Source organism: Meriones unguiculatus, chromosome 5, assembly GCF_030254825.1.
Source record: "Meriones unguiculatus strain TT.TT164.6M chromosome 5, Bangor_MerUng_6.1, whole genome shotgun sequence".
NCBI classification, from domain to species: Eukaryota; Metazoa; Chordata; class Mammalia; order Rodentia; family Muridae; genus Meriones; species Meriones unguiculatus.
This window is the reverse complement of record NC_083353.1, coordinates 129,055,383-129,076,493: the sequence shown is the minus strand read 5'-3', so window position 1 is coordinate 129,076,493 and position 21,111 is coordinate 129,055,383. Positions and strand designations below refer to the sequence as shown.

Genomic DNA, 21,111 nt, shown 5'->3' with positions numbered 1-21,111 from the left:
AAAATACCTAGAGAGGAAGCAAGATCTTCAAATTGATGTGTTTGAATGGCCTCAGGATGTATCTCCCTCTTCTCCACCCCTGCTGTCCAAAGGAATAAATAAAAATGGCAGCCCTGAATCAAAATGGTAAGACCATAATATGCTGATGAATGAGCTTTTTGTATTAAAAAATGCATCAAGAAACACAGCCACGCAAAATCCAAAATAGACCATACCCATGGACAACAAAGCAGACCATGAAAGGACTAGTACAAAGAAAAAGGAACTTGTTTTTGAAAAGTACTCCATTAAACATTTGAATACGAATTTAACATATTTAATCAGGTCCATCCCCCAGTCCCTCCACTCTAACATTCCTTCTATCCTCTCTACCACTTTTCCCATTCAACTTCATGTTGCTCTTTTTCAAAACCCACTGCTGCCTCGGCTTAGTAATGCCTGTATGTGCATGAGTGTTAGGAGACTCTCAGAGGCCACGTCCCTAAAGAAAAATGGCTCTCCCTGTCGATGCTGGCATTTGAACTGTTCTGCTCTGTGGCGTGTCTTGTGCAGTCACGGCTGCTCTGCATTCATCTGTGCAATGGCCCTACCATACCCAGCAAATACTGTTTCACCACAGAGGTTCACCGCCTCTGGCCCTTTATAGGCTTTCTACCCTTCCTTAAGGCTTCAGTGTAGAGGATATGATGTAGATGTCCCATTCAGAGCTGAGCACTCAGCTGGGCTTCAGCTGGGTACAGCTATTCGTTACTTCTCTCCAGGACAGCATGCCTAGGAACTTCCAACATCATAAAGGGTGACCATAGAAATAAACCTTCTAAGTCGTCACTAGCTTAATTGGTCCAGGTCCTATGACTCAAATACATCTTCAGCAAATAGTCTCAACAGCAAGTTCTGGAGCTGTGATTCTCAAGCTGTGGGTTGCAATCCCTTTGGGGCTTGCATATGAGGATCCTGCTTATCAGATATTTACATTATGGTTCATGACAGTAGCAAAATTACAGTTATAAAATTACAATCAAATGGTTTCACGGTACAGGGTCACCACACCATGAGGAACTGTATTAAGGGGTCACAGCATTAGGACGGTTAAGAACCACTGGCCTAGAGGGTAAAGAAGGGCAAAGGCAATAGTTTATGATCTATGGGACCTCAGCGGCCAGGATTCCACCAGCTCCTACAGCTGAAACACATTCAGTAAAACAGCAAGATACAAAATTAATGAATAAAAAAAAATCTATAACCTTCCTATATAGCCGTGACAAGCACTGAGCAAGAATTCCTGGAAACAAGGTAGTCACAATGGCCTAAAAAAGAAGCTTGGGTTAAACCTACTCATGGAAATGAAAGATTCATACAATGAAATTTTTAAGAAACTGGAAAAAAAGCTGAAGAAGATGCTAGAAGATGAAAAGATCTCCCATGCTCCTAGAGGTATAAATATTGTTAAGTGGCCATTCTACGAAGCCAGTCTACAGATTCAATGCAATCCCAATTCAATTTCCAATGCAATTCTTTACAGAAATTTAAAAGAGCATCTCAAATTTACATGGAAACACAAAAGACCCAGGATATTCAAAACAATTCTGAACAGCAAAAAAGTACTGAAAATATCACCATCCCTGATTTTTAGTTATACTACAGAGTCATAGTAATAAAAACAGCATGGTGCCAGAGGAAAACCAGACACATTAATCAATGCAGTAGAATTGAAGACCCACATATAAACTCACACTGCTACAACCACCAGATTTATGACAGAGGCCACAAATACTGGAGAAATGATGGCACCTTCAACAAATGGTCACACGGGATAGCTGCATAAAGAAGATGGAAACTTGACCTTATCTCTCACCCTCAATAAAACTCAACTCCAGACAGACCAAGGACCCCATCGTAAGACCTGAAACCTGAGATTTTATAGAGAAGGAAGGGAATATGCATCAACTTAGAAGCCCAGGAAGACTTCCTGAGTGGGACCACAGGAGAGCAGGTGTTATTACCAATAACCAAACAGGATCTTGTGAGATTAAAAAGCCTCTGTACATCTAAAATCACCATCAATAGAGTGAAGACTCGGCCTGCAAAACGGGGAAATAGTTAGCCCAGCAATGTACCTAGTTATTGTGCAGGCAGCAGTTCTCAACCTCCCTACTGCTGTGACCTTTAACAGCAATTCGTGTGTGTGGAATCTCAGCCATAAAATTACCACTGATACTCCATAACTCTAATTTTGCTACTGTTATCAATTTAATGTAAATATCTGTTTTCCAATTGTCTTAGGCATTCAGCCACTCAAAGGGTCTAAAATATACAAAATGAAAACAGACTAAAGAAAAAAACCCACTAAACTAAACACCAAGAAAACAACCCAATTAAAAAAATGACTTTTTTTTTTAATGTCTAGCATCCTGGTAAAGATGGGTACATCAGGGAAATGCAAATTAAACTACTTTGAGATTTCATCTTACCCAAGTTGGAATGACTAAAATCAAAAAGGAAAAAAAAACTGACAGCAAACGCTGGTGTGGAAGTGAGGAAAGAGGAACACTTGTTCACTGTCAGTGGGCGTGGAAATGGCTGCAGCCAGTGTGAATCACTGTGGAGGTTCCTCAGAAGCTAGAAATAGATGGACCATATGATCCAGCTATCGCTCCTGGGCATGCTCCCAAACGACTCCATTCCTACTACAGAGATACTTGCTCATCCATGTTGCTCTATTCACAACAGCAAGGATATGGGAACAGCCTAGGTGACCACCAACTGAAGAACGGATAAGGAAAATGTGGTACATGTATGTAATGGAACATTATTCAGCTGTCAAAAGAGGCAACGTTATGAAATCTGTAGGTGAATGGATGGTGCAAAAAAGAGTCATTCTAAATAAGGTAACCCAGACCCAAAAAGACAAACACCACATGTTCTCTCTCATATGTGGGTGCTAGCTTTGGATCTTTAGATATATGTGTCTAAATTGGAGTACACACAGAAGGCAGGAAAGCAGTAAGGAGTAAAGAGTCAAATGAAGATGGTGTGAAAGAGGAAAAGGAATGGCAAGGGTTGAGGTGGGTGGGTATGGGACAGCAGAGCAGAGCACAGAAAGGGATAACTAACACCTAAGACCTTTGAAAAAGCCATATGGGAACCTATTTCTGCAGAAGCTTCCTAAAATATATCCATAAACACATAAGAAAGGGACTCCATGGAGTTACCCTACAACAGAAAGACAACAGGAATGCCTCTCTCAGGTACCAAAGGCTGGCAAGTTAAGGACCCTGTGCCAAGTACACACTATGGATTTGTGAATTTGACAGGATTCTTAAGTCTGGAAGGTAAAGTATTTTAGTTTCTTGCCAAGATCTCAGCTTCTGTCTTTCTGTTCCGTCCTTCTATCAGCTTCAACTGTAGCAGCTGGTTCCTTAATATCAAAGGATGTTGAGCAAATGGTCCCTCTTCTACTGACCAGGATCCCTCTATGTGAAAACCACCTATTTCAAGAAGAGAGTTTAGTAGGGGGGAAGGGAAGAGGGGGCTGGGGAAGGAAGTTTTTCAAAGTTCTACCCACATACATGGAGTACTCACTAGTTAAAGGAAGAAAGAGGACGGAGCAGGAGCGAGGAGAGAAGGGCATTCCGGGCTCCTACATTCTGTTAAAATTGTTCCTTCTCTTTCTTATAGCTGCAGCAGCTTTTTAAAACCATCATTTTTAAACAGTCTGTCCTCTGCTGTCACGTTTCTTACTGACATCAGAGAGCCGCCTGTCTTCTCATCTGGGGGTCATTCCAGATGAATCTGGAATCTTTATATAAATCACAGGACATCTTGCTACATTTTAATTTCAGATTAACAGAAAATGTTTACCTAGTATAAGTAATGTTTGGAACAAACTTATATTTTTTCAAACTCTATTGATTGCTTATCTTTGGAGTTAACTGGGCAAGTTGTGTTTTCTTATCTATATCCAGAAACAGCTCAAGCAATCTGAAGATCTGGGACATCCCATCTCATCACAAACAGAGTTACAGAGGTATGCTAGCTCCAGTATCTTTCCTGTATGTAAGCCCAGTCTCTACTGGACCATTTAGCAGGACCTGGGCTTTTCTGTGATAAATAATTCTGAACACAGGTCATCCCAAGGACAGCCACTGACAGCACTAAGCTCTGAAGTTGGAGACACAACATGGCCCTAACGTAAAGGGCACACTGGGACAGGCATGTCATGGTGGTAAAAGTAAATGTATACGTGGAGTTGGGAATCTTATCTGACTCTACATCTCCATAGAGTTCTAACAAGAGCTAAGATGCCACAGAGAGCAAAGCCCAAACAAGCCTCCAGCAAGCCCCATGCCTCCAAACATGGACCCCATTCACTCAGAAGCCTGTGTGCACCAGCCCACACCAACACCGTGATAATTTATGTCTCATAAACCAGTGGGGGAGGGGAGGTAGAAACAGGTTGGCAGGAGACCATGCTCTCTGGTGTCCCTGTAGCAGGCAGGTGTGGAAAACAGAGGGTAACTGCATGACCATTGCATGTTTCTAGTGCTAAATAAAGAGAGCGCTTCCTTCTCCGTCCCAGAGTTCAGCTATCAGTGGGATGGTTAACACTGAAGCCGTGAAGGGGAAAGGGGCTGGCCGGACAGGAGGGGTGGGAGAGCAGGTCATGACCTCAGTGAGGGGCAAACTGGGCTCTGTGGGGACTGGGCCCAGTAAGTGCATGTCGCAGGGTCCCCCGTATCCTCTCAGCATGACAGAAAAGGCAGGAGTGGCCCTGGGCCCACGTGTGAAGCAGCAGAAATCTGCCGTCTTCTGTGTCATGCAGACATTTGCCCTGGCATGGCCTGACTCTGCTGTCAAGGCAGGTACAAGCAGCTTCTGTCTTGGACACAGCCTTGCCAGGCCTTTGTAAGCTGGAGATGTTTGTGTGTCTGAGGTTAAACTCAAAGCGCTTCCGAGATCAGGGCTTCTGGAAATTTCTTCTATTCCCAATCCTTTTCTGGAAATATGTGTGCATGTCTCCAGGCATATGAGCAGGTAAGATGGGTATAAAATCAAACATTTCCTTACAAAAACATAATTTTATTTTAAAATAATTCCTTGGCATATACATAATTTGTCAGTTGTAATAGGTAAAATCAAAACTGTACTAATGGAATCGCTGTGCTTGTTTGTTTAGCACAATACAATGCGAATGTATATTAATTTAACCCTTATGTACTGGTGAAGGATGGTAGGGAAATATTGAAAGCCTCTGTTCTCTATAACCAAACCATTATGCTCCTATGTGAGCAGAAACTGTGTGTACAATAAAACACTGTAATTTGTGACATCAATAGTCTCAAGTACGAGCTGAGGGTCTGGGGCAGCAAAATTAGCAGGGCAGTGAGACTATTCTTGTTCTCTGCTCAGAACTATGGCTGCACTGAGGAAGCCACACATGTCAGCACAAGCAATCCTGCCCAGAAACACCTTGGACTCATTGAGCATTTGAATTTCAACTAATCAGTGGCCATTCCTCATTCAAAAACCTTTTCATATTGTCATAATTTTTACAGTCTCCACATTCATCCATACAAACCCACTCAGAAGCCTTGTCCAAGATGACTGAATCTTTATTCTCACCCCTGTCTAACCCTGTTTCCTAAGCCTCATAGCATTGCCACGACTCCTTAGCAGATACAGAACCTTATCAGATGCTAAGAGCGAGTTGTCAGGACAGTGCCTGGTGCACCCTCACAGCCTGGATCACCAGCTCGGGACACCAAGCTCCCATTCCAGGCTCTATCCTGCCGCTTACCTGCAGTGTTATCTACAGGCCGTCAGTTAACCTCCTTCAACCTCAGTTCCTCAGCTATAACGCAGAAGTACTGCCACACCACTAAAGAAACAAACACCGACAATTTTAACACCCATCAACAACAATACAAAACAGCAGCAGGAGCTGGTGGCACAGATCTGTTAATGAAAGTGTTCGTTTGCAGGCATGAAGCCCATGATTTTATTCATCTGGCTTTTTAAAAGCATTAGAATATTAAACAAATCCATCTCCTCCTCCTCCTCCTCCTCCTCCTCTTTCTCCTCCTTCTTCTTTTCCCATTACCAGGTAAAGGAACAAAAGGACCCTTCTAAGCCTCCCATTAACTTTCATTATATTCCTTCCACAGTTCAGCTTCAGATTTTTTTTACTTTTTTAATTATTTTAATTTTTATTAATTACAGTTTGTTTACTTTGTATCCCCCAGTAGCACTCTCTCCCCTCCCCTCCCAATCCCACCTTCCCTCTCTCTTCCCCACCCATGCCCCTCCCCCAGTCCACTGATAAGGGAGGTCCTCCTCCCCTTCCCTCTGATCCTGGAGAGGACAGAAGCTCCACAAGGAGGGCAAAAAGTCTGGGCACAGGGGTCTTTTCTGAGACTGATACTCCAGCCAAGGATCACTCATGGAGATTGCCTGGAACCCCTGCACAGAGGTAGCTCATGGCATCTCAGTGTCCAAGTGGCCTCCATAGTAATGGGGACAGGGACTGTCTCTGGCAGGAACTGATTGGCCTGCTCTTTGATCACCTCCCCCTGAGGGGGGAGCAGCCTTACCAGGCCACAAAAGAAGACAGTGCAGCCAGTCCTGATGAGACCTGATAGGCTAGGGTCAGCTTCAGATTTTAAGCTTCCACAAGAAAGTCGACTAGCAGGGCCCAAGCTCAGTTCTCCCAGGTGACAGATCTCCCCCTGAGGATGCATATGCAGAGTTTCCTTCCCATAAGCTTACATCTTGCTCAAGACCCCTGGATAGATCTCCACCAAGGGATAAAACCTGCGACCGCTGACATCATCGATTTTCCTTTCAGAAAACACGGATCAAAACCTCTTGCCAAAAGAAGTTGGCATGCCCATGCCTGTAAAATGTCTGCACCCAGGAGAAGAGATAGCAGGTCAGCAACCAGCAGCTTAAATCTAAATTTCTCTGATTGGCTGAAGGACCTGGCTTGGGGACAGTTGAAACTGCTTGAGAACAGTCTTGAAGAGTGGAGGGGGAGCATGGACCATTGAGACAGATCTTTTCTGGCAGCTAGCCCCAAGTCTCTCTTTGTTCTGAGGTGCCGCTTAGCCCTCAGCTATGGATGGTCATGGCCAAACCATGCCAAGCAGTCAGGCACATGCCCAGCTTCAGACAACAGACTTTGAACCTGTGGACTCTTATGTAATTATTGCATGGCAACACATGTGTTCTAGAGTCAAAGTACACAATCCCTCTGCCTTCTTTTTTTACCTAGGATCTGAAAACACTTTTTTCAACATGAACACAGACACAGACATACAGAGACAGAGAGATGAGGAAGAGAAGGAAAAAGAAAGAGAGAGAAGAAAGGACCGAAGGGAGCAAAAAGAAAGGAAAAAGGAAGGAAGGAAAGAAAGAAGGAAGGAAGGAGGGAGGGAGGGAGGGAGGGAGGGAGGGAAGGAAGGAAGGAAGGAAGGAAGGAAGGAAGGAAGGAAGGAAGGAAGGAAAGAGAAGACTCAGAACTTAGAAAAATCTTTCTATCAGGCCCTACTTTTATAACTGACACTATAAGTCACAGGTAGTCTAGGAAATATTCTCATTGGGGTAAATTAATCTTATAATCTCAACATCTTCACAACAAATCCTCCAATCTACTGGTAAGTAGGGTCCCCTGTAACCATTCACTCATCTAGAACTGTGTCCCCCAAAGGCTAAGTCCTCCCTCTGGGACCTATAAATGTTATCTGTTCAGATTTTTACACATTTAGTCAAATTAAAGTGAGGTCCTCAGCCCTGCCCCTAAGGGCACTATGGGTGTGGCCACTGTGTCACTTGTGCATCAGCTGGCAGCAGGGAGGAGAGAGGCCGAGTCTACACTCAGTGTTCCGATCTGTGAACATCTGAATGACTAGTAGCCTAATATTCCTAAAGAAAAAAAAAAAAAAACCTGAGACAACCACCAGTCCAGTGTCAGGCAGGCCCCAGCAGGCTCCCAGAGAGGGGAGCAAGCCAGAGACTAGGAGAACCCCACCTGGGGCCAAGGCCCCAGGCAGGAGTGAGCCTGAGACAGATTAACTCTTGCAAGGGGCCACTCAGGCAGGCAGGGCAAGGAGCAAGCCCAAGATGGCCAACAAATGGGCACCTTGGGGCCAGACAGGAGCTAGTTGACTCCCAGTCTGCAGGCCTGGGGGTGAAGGCAGACCATGCCCAAGATGACCCCTGCCCAGCTCCATAATGCACCAGTGGGGCCTAGCACTCCTGAGATGGCCCCAGACACTCAGAGACCCCAGACACCACTAAGAAAAGAAAAGGAAGAGAAAGAGAAAGAGAAGGGTGTGGGCAGAGAAGAGAGGCAGAACTGGAGAGTCGAGGGTAGTGAGGAACAGCCTGATGTAGGTAGCCCGTGATGCCACCAGGAACGATGGTGGGGTCCTGGCTGTGCTGCCGCAGGGACCACCTGGTCTGTGGCCCTGCAGAAGCAGGGGTGTGTTACCACCAAGGGCCAGGATGCTCCTGGTCTAGGCTGCCACCCAGGGACATACTGATGTCTAAGGACTGTGCAGAACTGGCCCCACCCCTCACCTGAAAATCATGGGGGAGTTGGCCCTGGGGTCATGACAGCAGAAGAGCTGACCCTGCCCATAGCAGCTGCAGCACTCCCAGCCCTGCACCTTGCCAGGGCAGCAGGTTAGGGCTGACCCTGGTTGGGGATAGGAGGCAGGGTTGCTGGTGATCCAGCCCCTAGGCATGAGACCCGGACAGCTGGCAGGCTAACCAGCTCAGATATCTCTCAGGCCCAGATCTAGGGCTTTGAATTGGCTCACCCCAACATTAACTTCTGGAGCACATGGAGGGGTCACTTCTACAGACCCAAAACTACAGGATCTCATGACACAGGGCAACAACAGCATATTGGAGAGGAGTCCCAGCGAGGGTCCGGTAACAATAGAGGAGCAGAAGCCAGAGGCCTCATGCCAGACCAATAAGTCATTGCAATGAGCATTAGGAAGCAAAGAAGTGAACATGGAAGAGCACTGTGGGACATACTATAGCTTCCGAAACGAGTTTTCCCCACTCCCTTGGCTGTAAGAGGAAGAAGAGATAAATTGGACTGGGGTGATGATTTGAAATTCATAAAGACCCAATAAAAAAATCCTAAGTCCTTAGGGTAGATCTCATTCAAAGGTGCCGCTACCAAAAGAGAGAGACAAACAGACAGAAACAGAGACAGAGAGAGGAGAGATAGGGCAAGCAGTGGTGGCAGGGCCGGAGGTGCTGAAGCCGGAAGCCACGGAGAAGCCAGGACTGCCGACCCAGAGGCCCATACCCAGCTGGCCCTGTTGACACCTTCAGTGGACTTCTGGACTCCAAAACTGGAGAGCTCTGTGTCTCTGCTGTCGAGGCAGGCCTTTGGCGGCACTTCATCAGCAGCACCCCTAAAAGATGAGTCCTAAAGAAAAGGAGTTCTAGAGCAGACTCTTGTTCCTCATAGGGGCTGGTGGACATGAATAAATCTCACTGATTTAATATTATCGGCAACTGTTTGACATTTCCACACCTCCCTTCACTCTGTCTGGAGAGCTGCCATGGCTAGAGCCTGCTTGGCTTCCATCTGTGTCCAGCTGCAGCCTGAGCAGTCAGAGCAAGTCGGCACATACGGTTCTAACTCATCCTTGCTGTAGCCTTTGAGAATACGCACTATTTTTCTTGCCTTGTAGGTGAAAAGAGAGAGGCAGGAGAAGCGAAGTGAGTGCCTTGCCCAGCTCACACAGCTGTAAGTAGGAGCTCCGGTTTGAGCCAGGCCTGTGGACATTCCTTTCCAGGCTCTTAACCATAACGCTTATTGGCTTCACTTCACACCTTGTCCAGCGATGTTTAACCTCCTCAAAAGTTCTTTTCTGCTCGTGGAATAAATATCTCTTTGCTTCAAGTTTGGGGGAAGGGGGTTTTGAAGACGATACAAGAAACATGTTGTAAGGCACTGTCTCCAACCATGTGACTCCTTGGAAAATGATAGCAGAGAGTCACACTCTTACTCATGTTCATGTGTATTCATTCTCTCCCCTCCTTACACACACAGACAGTTCAGACAATTCTTCCTTTCCTCAGCCCTGCCCTGCCTGTCTGTCCTTCTAGTATCATTTTGAGTATTATTCATGTGATCTTTCCTCAGTGCCACAGTCTAGCTGGTGACAACAACACATCCTCTTAGCTCCCTGCATTCCTCCTTTGAGGCACTCCTCACAATCAGAATTGAACAATGATCTGAGTAGAAGGATAAACCCACCAACGGGTCTAAGGACCATGAACCTAACTTACAAAGAGGTCTAGGCAGCTGCCCACAGACTCAGCCCATTGCTTGAAGATCAAAATCATACCCAGACCAGGCTATATCACCTCAAGAGCAAAGTGTGGTGAGCAGCCATGCTGGTGCGCTGTCCATGCCACACTTTGCTTTCTGTCTGACTGTCTGTCTGTCTGTCATCTATCTATCCATGTATCTCTCATCTATGTATCTGTCTATGTATCTATCTTCTTTCTATCTATTGATCACCTATCTATTCATGTATCTATCTATCTATCTATCTATTTATCTATCTATTATTTTTTACCACGGGAGGGAGCACAAAGAGGTAAACCTGTTTGGAAAGCCTTCCTGCATACCCCATTTGCCTCACATGTACACTGCCACCAGCAATTCTACTCCTTGGGCATACACCTTACAGAAATGTCTACTTACTCTCATTAGGAAGCAGGGCCAAAAATGCTCAGAGTAACAGTTCACAGCAGCCAAACCCAGGAGGCAATGAATGTGCTACAATCCAAAGCTCGTGCCTGACCTTGGAAGCTGAGCAGGGTCAGACCCCGTTAGTTCTTGGATGGGAAACCATTAATTTATAACTATCAAGTGGCTCTATTGAGGGGACCCCACAAGCTGACAGCTGCATCCAGATTCAACAGGGTTCCTGCTTAGGTCTGAAAGTAAGTCCTCGAGACTTTGCCTGGAGAGGAGGCCCATGGTTCTAGGAGATGTGCTGTGGCCCTCTCTCAGGCACCCGAACCCCCTCAGCTGGGGCCTCCACAAGCTGACAGCTCAGCAATGAGAGATTACCAACACACACTCATCCTTGCTGTATATCACCCTATGCTCAACTCCTCCTGGGTTCCACAGAGAAATAAATCTCCTTTAATTCCCCAGATGATATTTGCTCTGTAAAATGAATTACTGCATTTCCTGAGACTAGAGAAGAATGAGATATGCCTTTCAATAATTAAGATTGGTCTTTTCCAGTTAAGAAGGCTGAAGTGTGAAAAATGAAATCCAATCAAAGGCTCTTTTTTTTTTTCAGGGACGAAGTGCTAAATATGAAAACTCATCTTCCAACCATTCTCAAAAAATCCTAGAAATTTTCAACTGTCACAAACATGGATGATGGAAAACAAAATCTTTCTCTAAGGATTAGGTCTACTTGTGTAAGAAAAGAAAGAAAGGAAGGAAGGAAGGAAGAAAGGAAGGAAGGAAGGAAGGAAGGAAGGAAGGAAGGAAGGAAGGAAGGAAGGAAAAATGCTGACACAAAATGACTGAGCCTGGAATACCAGCAAATGAGGAGGACAAACTCACAGCACACTGTCTTTAACTAATGATAGGTGTTACTTTATATATCTCTCTGTCTTTAACTAATGATAGCTGTTACTTTATTTATCTCTCCTGGAGAGGTGAATGGGGTTATTGATGTGGTAATCCATAAAATCTAAGCCTTTTTTGTGAATATTCATTCAACATCTGGTGTGACTTTTCTTCTCAGAGAATGAATCTGAATGCCGTCCTCTGCAGAAGTCTTAGGCTGGTAGCTTACCTGCTGCATCCATTCCACAAATGTTTCACTAAACCAACAGTGATTTTTTTAATGTGTTAAACTGTCAAGTTTTGTGAGATGCTATGACACAACAACCCTAAACCCCAAACCTCAGTGTCTTATAAACATCAACATTTATTTCCCGTGCACAGGTCTGCCTGTTGGCTGGGACTCTTCAGGACTCTGTAGGAATTCACTGGCCTCTGCTGGGATTGCCTGAGCTCAGATCCAAACTGCAGGTAAGGCTGCATTCTGTTCCACCTGTCTGCACAGCCTGGGAATGCACAAGGAGCCTCCTCCTGGCAGGTGCGGTGCAAGAGGAGGGCAGAAGGCAGGGCGCTCCTTAAAGGCACAGCTTACTTTCCCCATGTGTCTTTGGAGGGAGGGAGGGAAGGAGGGAGGAAGGGAGGGAGGGAGGGAGGGAGAGATTTACAAAACACTAAGACCAAAACCAATAAGGTGAGTGAAACAGTATCTAAACTAATATAGTCAAATTAGATGACTTTTGCAGGGTGTGGCTTTACAGCTTTTATTATATACTAGGGAGATTTACTTACATGAGCTCATTCCTCAAAATCTGCAGGTTAGAGATTTTTAAATCCACAGAACACAGGACACACCGATAGATAGATAGATAGATAGATAGATAGATAGATAGATAGATAGATAGATAGATAGATAGATAGATAATCTATCACCTCTCAGAAAAAGGGAAAAAGGGAGGATGCTCACATCACAGAAGCAAACAGCCCCCATAATCTGCCATCTCTAAGACAGTGAAACAAAAAGCTAGGGGGATAATTTAGCCTGAGTCTAGAGGCCTAACAATAGGGTGATTAATGGTGTAAGTCCTCTGTGCCCACGATACCAAAAAGCAGAGCACCACTGCGTCAGAGAGGAACACAAGAACCCCCAGCTCAGGAAAAGAGTACAAAGGAGAAGAGTAGGAAGATACACTAAAACGAGATCATAAACTCGCCACCCCTGACTTCTTGGTCTGTCCAGAACCTTGGTGGACTCAGGCTGTTCACACCTGTGTTACAGGGTGTGTCTGTCCTCATCGTACCATTTCAGACACGAATATCTCAGAAATACATCCAAAGCTGTTTTATCAGCCACCTGGGAGTCCTTAGCATTCAACCAAGGCGACACATAAAGCCAACACGGGTCTACTAGCTACCAAGTTGGCATTCACACTCAGTCCCCAAGTTAAATACGTATTATGCTTGTTTGGAATGTCACCAGAGTGTTGGGGCACTTGGCCCCCAGTTGGTCCAGTGTTTGGGAGAGTTTGTGGAAACTCCAGTAGGCTCAGCCTCGCTGGGGGATGGTCCCTTCCAGTTCTTCTCTCAGCCCCTTTATGGTAAACTTCCAGCTTCCTGTGCTGGTCACCTCACCCTCCTCAGCATTAAGGACTTGCTCCCTACAACCATAAGCCAAAATAAACCTTTCCTTCCATAAGCCGCCTCTGGTCCTGGTGGTTTAACCGGCCACAGAAAAGCAGCTAACGTGCATGTCAAGGCTGGGAGTGAACCAGAAGCATGCAACACCTTTGCATGCGAATAAGAGTCTAAGACCTTCCCCAGAGAAGAAGGTAAATCCCTAGAGTGCTGTTTTCCCTTTCTATCTCTTCTGTAATACGAGGGTATAAAACTAACAATGCTTAGAAACGAAAATAAAGTCCAAGTTTGTTATAACAAAGTCAAAACAGCAAAGATATTTACTTAGTGTGTCTGTTTATATTTTATAGTAGACATATTTTTATTAAATACTGAGAATAAAATCCTGAAAATGACAGGCCTCATTCCCGTAGCTGGCCATAACCTTAACAGAGGAAACATCCATCACTACCTGCTCTGTACTCCATTTCCCTGCAGCGAGCCCCGCAGAGAGTCCAACTGTAGTATTTCAAACGTAATAACCCCAATGAGGAAGACAAAGAAGCCCACGTCATATAGGTTGAGATCTATGAATGAATAATTGTCTACACTGCAGCTACTCATAGGAGAATGGAAAGCCCACTGTGACTCTGTGCCGGGGTTCAAATCCCAGCTCACCACTTACAGCCTGTGTAATGTTGAAAAAGCCACCTACTCTCTTTGAACGTTTATTTCTTCATCTCTTGGGATTTTACTGAACTAATTGTGATGGTGTACATAAAAGTGATCCTACGAACTGAAACATGCTACATGGGTGTTAGCTGTCCTTGGGATCAGGACTCACCCAGAGGGACTCAAATTACCGGTTAAGGGTTTTAAGGAAATGATCAATTTGCATAGCCACCTGGATTTTCACTCTCAGCGACTTTGACTGTGATTCAAATGCTTCCACAGTGGGGCAGTTCCAGCTGAAGACCCAGCTGGTGCAGCAGTTTGGGATATGCACTGAAAGAGGCTTGGAAATGCCTGCTGGTCTTTCAGCCATTGTGTTCCGAAACCAGGTAGGGGAATCCTTTTATCATTTCTGCAGCTGAATATGCTTTAACCCCCTGACGGAGCCAAAATTGTCAGAGCGAATCGCACTTGTGACGATCCAGCCAGGCTAACATGTTGGGGCCTTGTTAACCACCGAGGCTTTTCGGGATGAAATCCTGCAGGCCCTAAAACAGGCAAAACTTGACTTAACTTCAAGGAAAGTTTTGGGTTTCAATGGACCTTTGAAGTCCCTTCAAAAGCAATGAGGACTTCAATGAGAGGTTTGCCTGTTCAGAGGACCACGGAGGCCGGCCATTTGTAGACATTCAGTTCATCCAGGAGAAGTTGTCTGGTGAAAATTGGTTCGGTTAGGAGGGGCTGAGTGAGGGACGCCAGTTCAAACTCAGTGGGATGAAAACGAGCTCATTTTAGACCATCAGACCTTGTTACTTTGTTCTTCTTGAATTTACGAAGGCTTGTATTCTGTTTGCATTGCCACGGAAGCGATCCGCTCAATAACTGTAATAAATTAGAACCTACACACACTATTTAAGATTTAGAGAAAGCTTGGTCCATAAGTCGTTTACATCTGTATTTCAATTATGTACCTAACAAACAAATATTTTGAAGTGAAAATCCCCAGACTACAAATTCAGACTTCAACAGAGGAAGGGGAAAACTATTCATGTCAAGTGCATTCTATGTCAAAATAAGCAAAAGTAGCAATTCCTCAAATAGTTTTAATCACACAATACTTTACAGATCAAGCTAATAGCAATTGCATATTGGGAATCCTTATTTAAAACCTTTCTAGTAGAGTACACTACACTACCGCTAAATCATTTTTACCGTGAAAGTTATTGTCTCCTAATCTGCAAGAAGTGTCAGTTGATGCCACAGGAAGTTAATTATAGCCAACATACTTACCCAGGGCTCACTGCTGAGTAGATTCCACCGAGCAGCTATATTCACAGAAATATAAACATATAACCTGTCATTTTCACTTAATTAAAAAATATAAATATATAAAGCCTCCATCTTAAAAATATTTACTTTGCACATTAAAAATTATTTATAAATTTAGGATATACACATCATATCCCAAGTTTTTTGTTTTTTTTTGTTTTTTTTTTTTTTATCTCATTTGTAGATAGAATTCTGACATTGCATAACAGGAATTTTGCTTCTGAGTACATGTACTCCTTAAATTTATGCTGGAGTTCTAGAGTTCTTTCAGTACGAGTCACACAGCAAAGCATGACCATCCTAACAAAGGACACTGCCATCGTAGCGAGATGCTGCTGCTACAGAGGATCACACTCTTCCGAGATAGACATTTTATGAAGACTCATTCGTTGTCAAAACAGGACTTTAAAATGCAGTATTTTTTCCAGAAAAAAAAAAAAACAAGCAAACATTGTGATGAATTCTAATACTTCTTAGGATCCTGAGATTTTTATTTAGACCACAGATTAAGATCTTGGAGTAAATATAATAAATATACTTTAAAGGTTATATATCAATGAGGTGTCAGTGTGCATAAGGATGGTGTATTCTAGTCATAATTAAATTTCAAACCTAATTATAATTTGAGGCTTCCTTTTAATTACATTGCAATATTTTTCTTTCCTAAGAAGATGACTCGTATAGCATCTTTTATCTGTAATTTTCATTTAATTAAAAATGTAAATAAATCAAGCCTCCCGCTTAAAAATATTTACTTTACACATTAAAAAGAGGATTTATAAAGTTGGGTTATATCTAGTTAATCATATTTACTTGGAGCCTTAAACATGATATATAAATACATACAAGTTGAGGTCTAAATTTTTCTAAATATCATGAAGACAAGAGGGAGCATGTTGCCAGTAATTATCTTTTTTACCAGTGACAATTCTTCCGTCACCACTGGAAGAATTCTACTAATCCTTCAAAGCCAAGTTCAAATGTCACTTCCTTCGTGTGAAGCCTTGACTAACTCCTAAGGTCAAATTCAAGAGGAGCTTTTGAGGAAGTGGGCAACAACTTAAATCCATTGTCTGGACAACCCAGGAAGCAAGGCCTTTGCTCACGTTACCCCTGAAGAAGGCTGACTGTGGTGAGAGGGAAATCTGAGGTAGCTGACGCAAGAAGAAAACCACTCCTTCACCACCACCACCCGCCTGGCCAGACACACTTCCATGGCAAGGTCACGTATGGTCCCTTGGGACACACAAGCTTACAGGAAGGGATTGTTGGGCAGGGCAAGAGGAGAAGCCATGGCGGGCTTGATCCTAGGAGCACAGCCTCTTACACTGTGGGTCAAGTCTGCTTGTGAGGCCCTAGCTAACTGTGGAGATTACAAAAACAAAAGCAAGATAAGCAAACAAACAAAAAAATACAGCAGTGAAACTTTTCTGAGCACATTGCATAACTGAAAATGAATTCAAAGCAAATGCTTGGTGGACCGACTGGTTTCCGGCAGCAGCACCCACGCTGTGAAATATGGCTTCACTGTAACCCCGGTTCCCGGCACCCACATGGCGCTCACAACCATCTGTCATGCAGTTCTAGGGTATCCAACGTCCTCCTCTGGCCCCGTAAGCACAGCACAAATGTAGTGTACAGGTGTGTGTTCAAGCAAAATGCCCATACACATAAAATAAAAATATTTTTGCAATACCTCCTGGTGTTATTCCCTTATATTATGTTTGACATCAGACCACAGAATGTAAACAAGAAAAAAAAAAAAAAAAAAAACCTGAAACTTGCAAAATGTCAGATCCCAGCGAAAATGTGTTATGCTTAAAGAGCAACAGGGCCCAAAGGGCAGGAAATATTTCTTCAGAGGAAGAGGGTGAGTGGGAACATGGCATGGAAATGATAGACACATTGTCATTGGTAATGGTGAGATTTTTTTATATTAATTACAGTTTTTTCACTTTGTATCCCAGCTGTAGCCCCCTTCCTCATTCCCTCCCAATCCTACCCTCTCTCATCTCCTCCCAAGCCCCTCTCCAAGTCCACTGATAGGGGAGGTCCTCCTCCCTTTCCCTCTTACCCTAGCCTATCAGATCTCCTCAGGACTGGCATTGTCCTCCTCTGTGGCAAGTTACCACTGGCTGAGAAGCAGAGGAGACTAATGGGAACAGGAGGGTGTAAGATGTACCAGGGCAATGGGGGCACAGAGCTTATGGGAGTACCCAAGCAATAATTAATTTGACTTAAGGCCCATTCCGTGAGATGAAACCCATTCATATGTAACACAGCTTGGGTGCCTGAGAACCAGAGACTAGCCAGCCCAGGGACCTAGGGTAAAACCAAATGATACTGTTCTGAAAAAAAGAAAAAAAAAAGTAGGAATGAAATGATTTATATTGATATTCTGCTACACTCATAAATCAGTGCCTTACTCAGCCATCATTAGAGAAGCTTCTTCCTGCAGTATATGAGAACAGAGATGCACAGCCAGACAATATTCAGCAAGGGAGCAACCTTGGAACACTCAGCCCTAAATGGGGGGTCTCCATCAAATCCCTCCACTCATAGCTCAGGGAGCCTCATGGAAGAGGAGGTAGAGAGAGTGTAAGAACCAGAAGGGACACAGGCCACAAAATAAGCAAGGTCCTCTGACTCAACATGAGCAAAGCTCATATGAACTCAAAGAGACTAAGGTAGCATGTATCAGGTCCTGGGCAAATATTTTATGGCTTCCAGATTAGTGTTTATGTGATTCCTGAGAGTATGAATGAGTGGTCTCTGATTCTTGTGCCTTCTCTAGGGCACTTTTCCTCCTGTTCATTTGCCTTGTCCAACTTCAGTGTGATAGTTTTTGTTTTACTTTATTATATCTTATTTTGTTATATTTATTTTTTCTTTTTATTTACTTTTCTCTCATATGTACATCCCAACTGCGGTTTTCCTTTCCCAGTCTCCACCCCCCCAACTTTCCTTTCTCCCAGATGCACCCCCCCCACACACACACACATTCTTCACCTTAGAAAAAAGGAGGTCTTCTGGGACATCAACCAAATATGGCAAAACAAGCTACAGTCAGTCCAGGGACGTATTTTCACATCAAGCATTCTATTATAGTTTTTAAATTTTAAATGAATGAATAAAATTCTAGCCACAGGAGTAGAGGTTAAACAATTGAACTGTCATTTTTACCTGCTGGGAGAGGGACAAAATCATTTTTCTCCAATGGAATGACATCAGGTATATCAATCACTCCAGGGAAGGTCTCCTGTTCAAGAGTGGTTGACCAATATTTAATGCACTCTACAGTGTCTCTCTCTTTCTCTCTCTCTCTCTCTCTCAGTGTGTGTGTGTGTGTGTGTATGTGTGTGTGTGTGCTTTTATTTGGTGGTTTTGGTTTGTTTGGGTTTGTTCTTTTATTTTGTTTGAGGAGTATTGTCTTATTTTGTTTTTTTGGTTTGGGGCGTTTTTGCTCTATTTAGTTTTAGGGGTTTTTTGAGAAAGAATTTGAAGTTGGGTGGGTAGGGAGGGGGAGAGGACCTGGAAGGGCTTAGTGGAAAGGAAGAATATGATCCAAATACATTTAGATTTAAGAATTGTTTTAAATAATGAAAATTATGTATAAGGCCTATTTGCCTTTTTGCCCTTTCAGTAAGAATATGGAGAACCCTCAACAGACAGTGAGCTACCTATGCTCACCCAAGACCCCCAGACTCCAGAGCTAAGACCAACCATTTTAATTTTTTATAAAGTTGCCCAGCTAAAGGTAAAAGTGGTTAAGAGCACTGGCTGTTCTTGCAGAGAGTCTAGGTTCAGTTCCTGGCACCCACATGGCAGCTCACAACCATCTGTAACTCCAGTTCCAGGGAATCTGATACTTTCTTCTGACCTCTGCCGGCACCAGGCACACATGTGGTATACATACATACTTCACAGTGAAACACTCATACACACAAAATAAAATAAGTCAAAACTTATCCAGCTCAAGATATTTTGTTATAGAAACTAAATAAATGAAGACCAACATCCACCCCCTAATCCCAAGAACTTGTAAACCTATCACTTTACATTGCAAAAGAAGCCTGGAAGATGTGGGTCAGGAGAGAAAGCTCGCTGATAAGAACAACCGCAAGCAGGAAAAGCAGAGTTTGGAGCCCCTGAGGACTATCCCCCATGTCCACGGCAGCCCCTGCAATCTCAACACGTGTGAGGAGAGTCGAGCGATCTCCAGAAGAAGCTGGTCCACTATCAGTAGACTAGCCAAACCAGCATCCTCCCGGCTTGCATCCCAGACCCTGGTTAATTTGAATGCTTATGCGTTCCTAGTGTGTGCTCTTAGCCACACTGTGCTGGTATGATGTCCCCCTTTTCACTCGTTCCATCCCAGTAAGTGCTAGAATTGCATTCACAAAAGTGGCAGAAGAAAAGTGAAGGGAGAGAAGTAGATGTTGCCCTAGGTAGTAAAAAATGTAGGAAAAAAAATCCTAAAACTTTTCCAATTGGAACAATCAATCATTTAATCAACCAACCAATCAATCAATCAACAGATAATACCATCTCTTAGACCATAAGAACCACCAAGAAGAAAATAAGAGGAACAGGTAAGCTTGTACCACAAAGGAAGAGCTGGCCTCCCCAGGCGTTCTCTTTGCTCCTCTGGGTTATCCGTACGGCTGTAACTCCAACCACTTGATTGCTTTACCACTCTACATCATTTTGTTTGCTCATCTGTTTGCTTCTGTGACGCATTGAGAGGTTTTTGTTGTCTGAGAAGGGTTGTTGTTACAATCCATTGACGAGCGTTGTCTTCAGTCTTGGAAGACATGCTCACAGTGGTTGGTGCAGGGTTCAGGCAGCATTCCAGAGGTTCACAGCAAAGCCACAGCCTTACCCAAACAAGACTAAAAGTAGTCTTCCCCAACAAGCACAGACACAGAGGAAAGCACTTATTTGTCCTCAGGACCATCATAAAATAGCTTAAGTCCTTGCCACAACGGAGGGACCCCTCCATCCTGCTTCTGTCTGCCTGTTTTGCAGGTAAATTGAGTCTAAGGCCTTAGCTAAACCTCTGAAGTGTCCTTCACTCTCTCGGCACCTTGCTCTGCTATGTAGCGGGTCCTAGATGAGGAATGCCATGATAGAAAGGGCTCGATGCTGGTGTTCTTTTTCTAACGTGGCTTGTGTACCTGCCATTCCTCTCACGCGTAGAACGATGCATGGTTACAGGAACCTTCTTCCTGTCTTGGTTTGGTACCATCTTCTAGGCCTCACACAGAGGAACCTAGGACTTCCCTGAGGTAATCATCTCTCAGCCTGTAGCTGCTGCCTTTTCTTCATGCCTTGCCAGACTTTGTTGCAGCTTGTGAATATTTTCCACTCCAGCACAGACTGCCAATGCATTCCACAGGGCCTGCTTCCACATTTTCCCATCAAGATGAGCTTCCAGCTTCATGTAGTATAGATTTGAATAACGCTTCAAGATGTGAATCAGTCTTGGAGAACCTACACCATAGCTTCCTGGAGGAAATAACATGGAAAGCTGCCATAGTTGGAATAAAAATATAGCCCATAGGCTCCTGATGTTTGAACACTGAGTCCCTAATGATGGAACTGTTTGGGGGGCTGGGAGGAAAGGGTAGCTAGGAACAAGCCTTAGAGGAAGTGTATCACTGAAGGTAGGCTTTGAAGAAAGTGTGTCACTGGAGGCGGGCCTTGGGAGCTTACAGACTCTGTACCATTTTCACTTCCTGCTTCCAGTTCAAGATTCAGACTTAGGCAACCCACTCCAGCCACGATACCTCTGTCTGATGTCACATTGTCACTGTCATAAGGACTCTAACCATTTGGAACCATAAAACTCTCTTCTAAAAGTTGCCTTCATCATGGTG

The 21,111-nt window shown here is 44.1% G+C and overlaps 1 non-coding gene across 1 annotated transcript; it reads left to right on the top strand.

Annotated features, from left to right (window-relative positions):
• The first annotated feature begins 7,787 nt into the window (after positions 1-7,787).
• Positions 7,788-7,919, top strand: LOC132654432 (small nucleolar RNA SNORA17). The gene has a single exon (XR_009592082.1). It is a non-coding gene; the product is annotated as a small nucleolar RNA SNORA17 (small nucleolar RNA).
• The last annotated feature ends 13,192 nt before the right edge of the window (positions 7,920-21,111 follow it).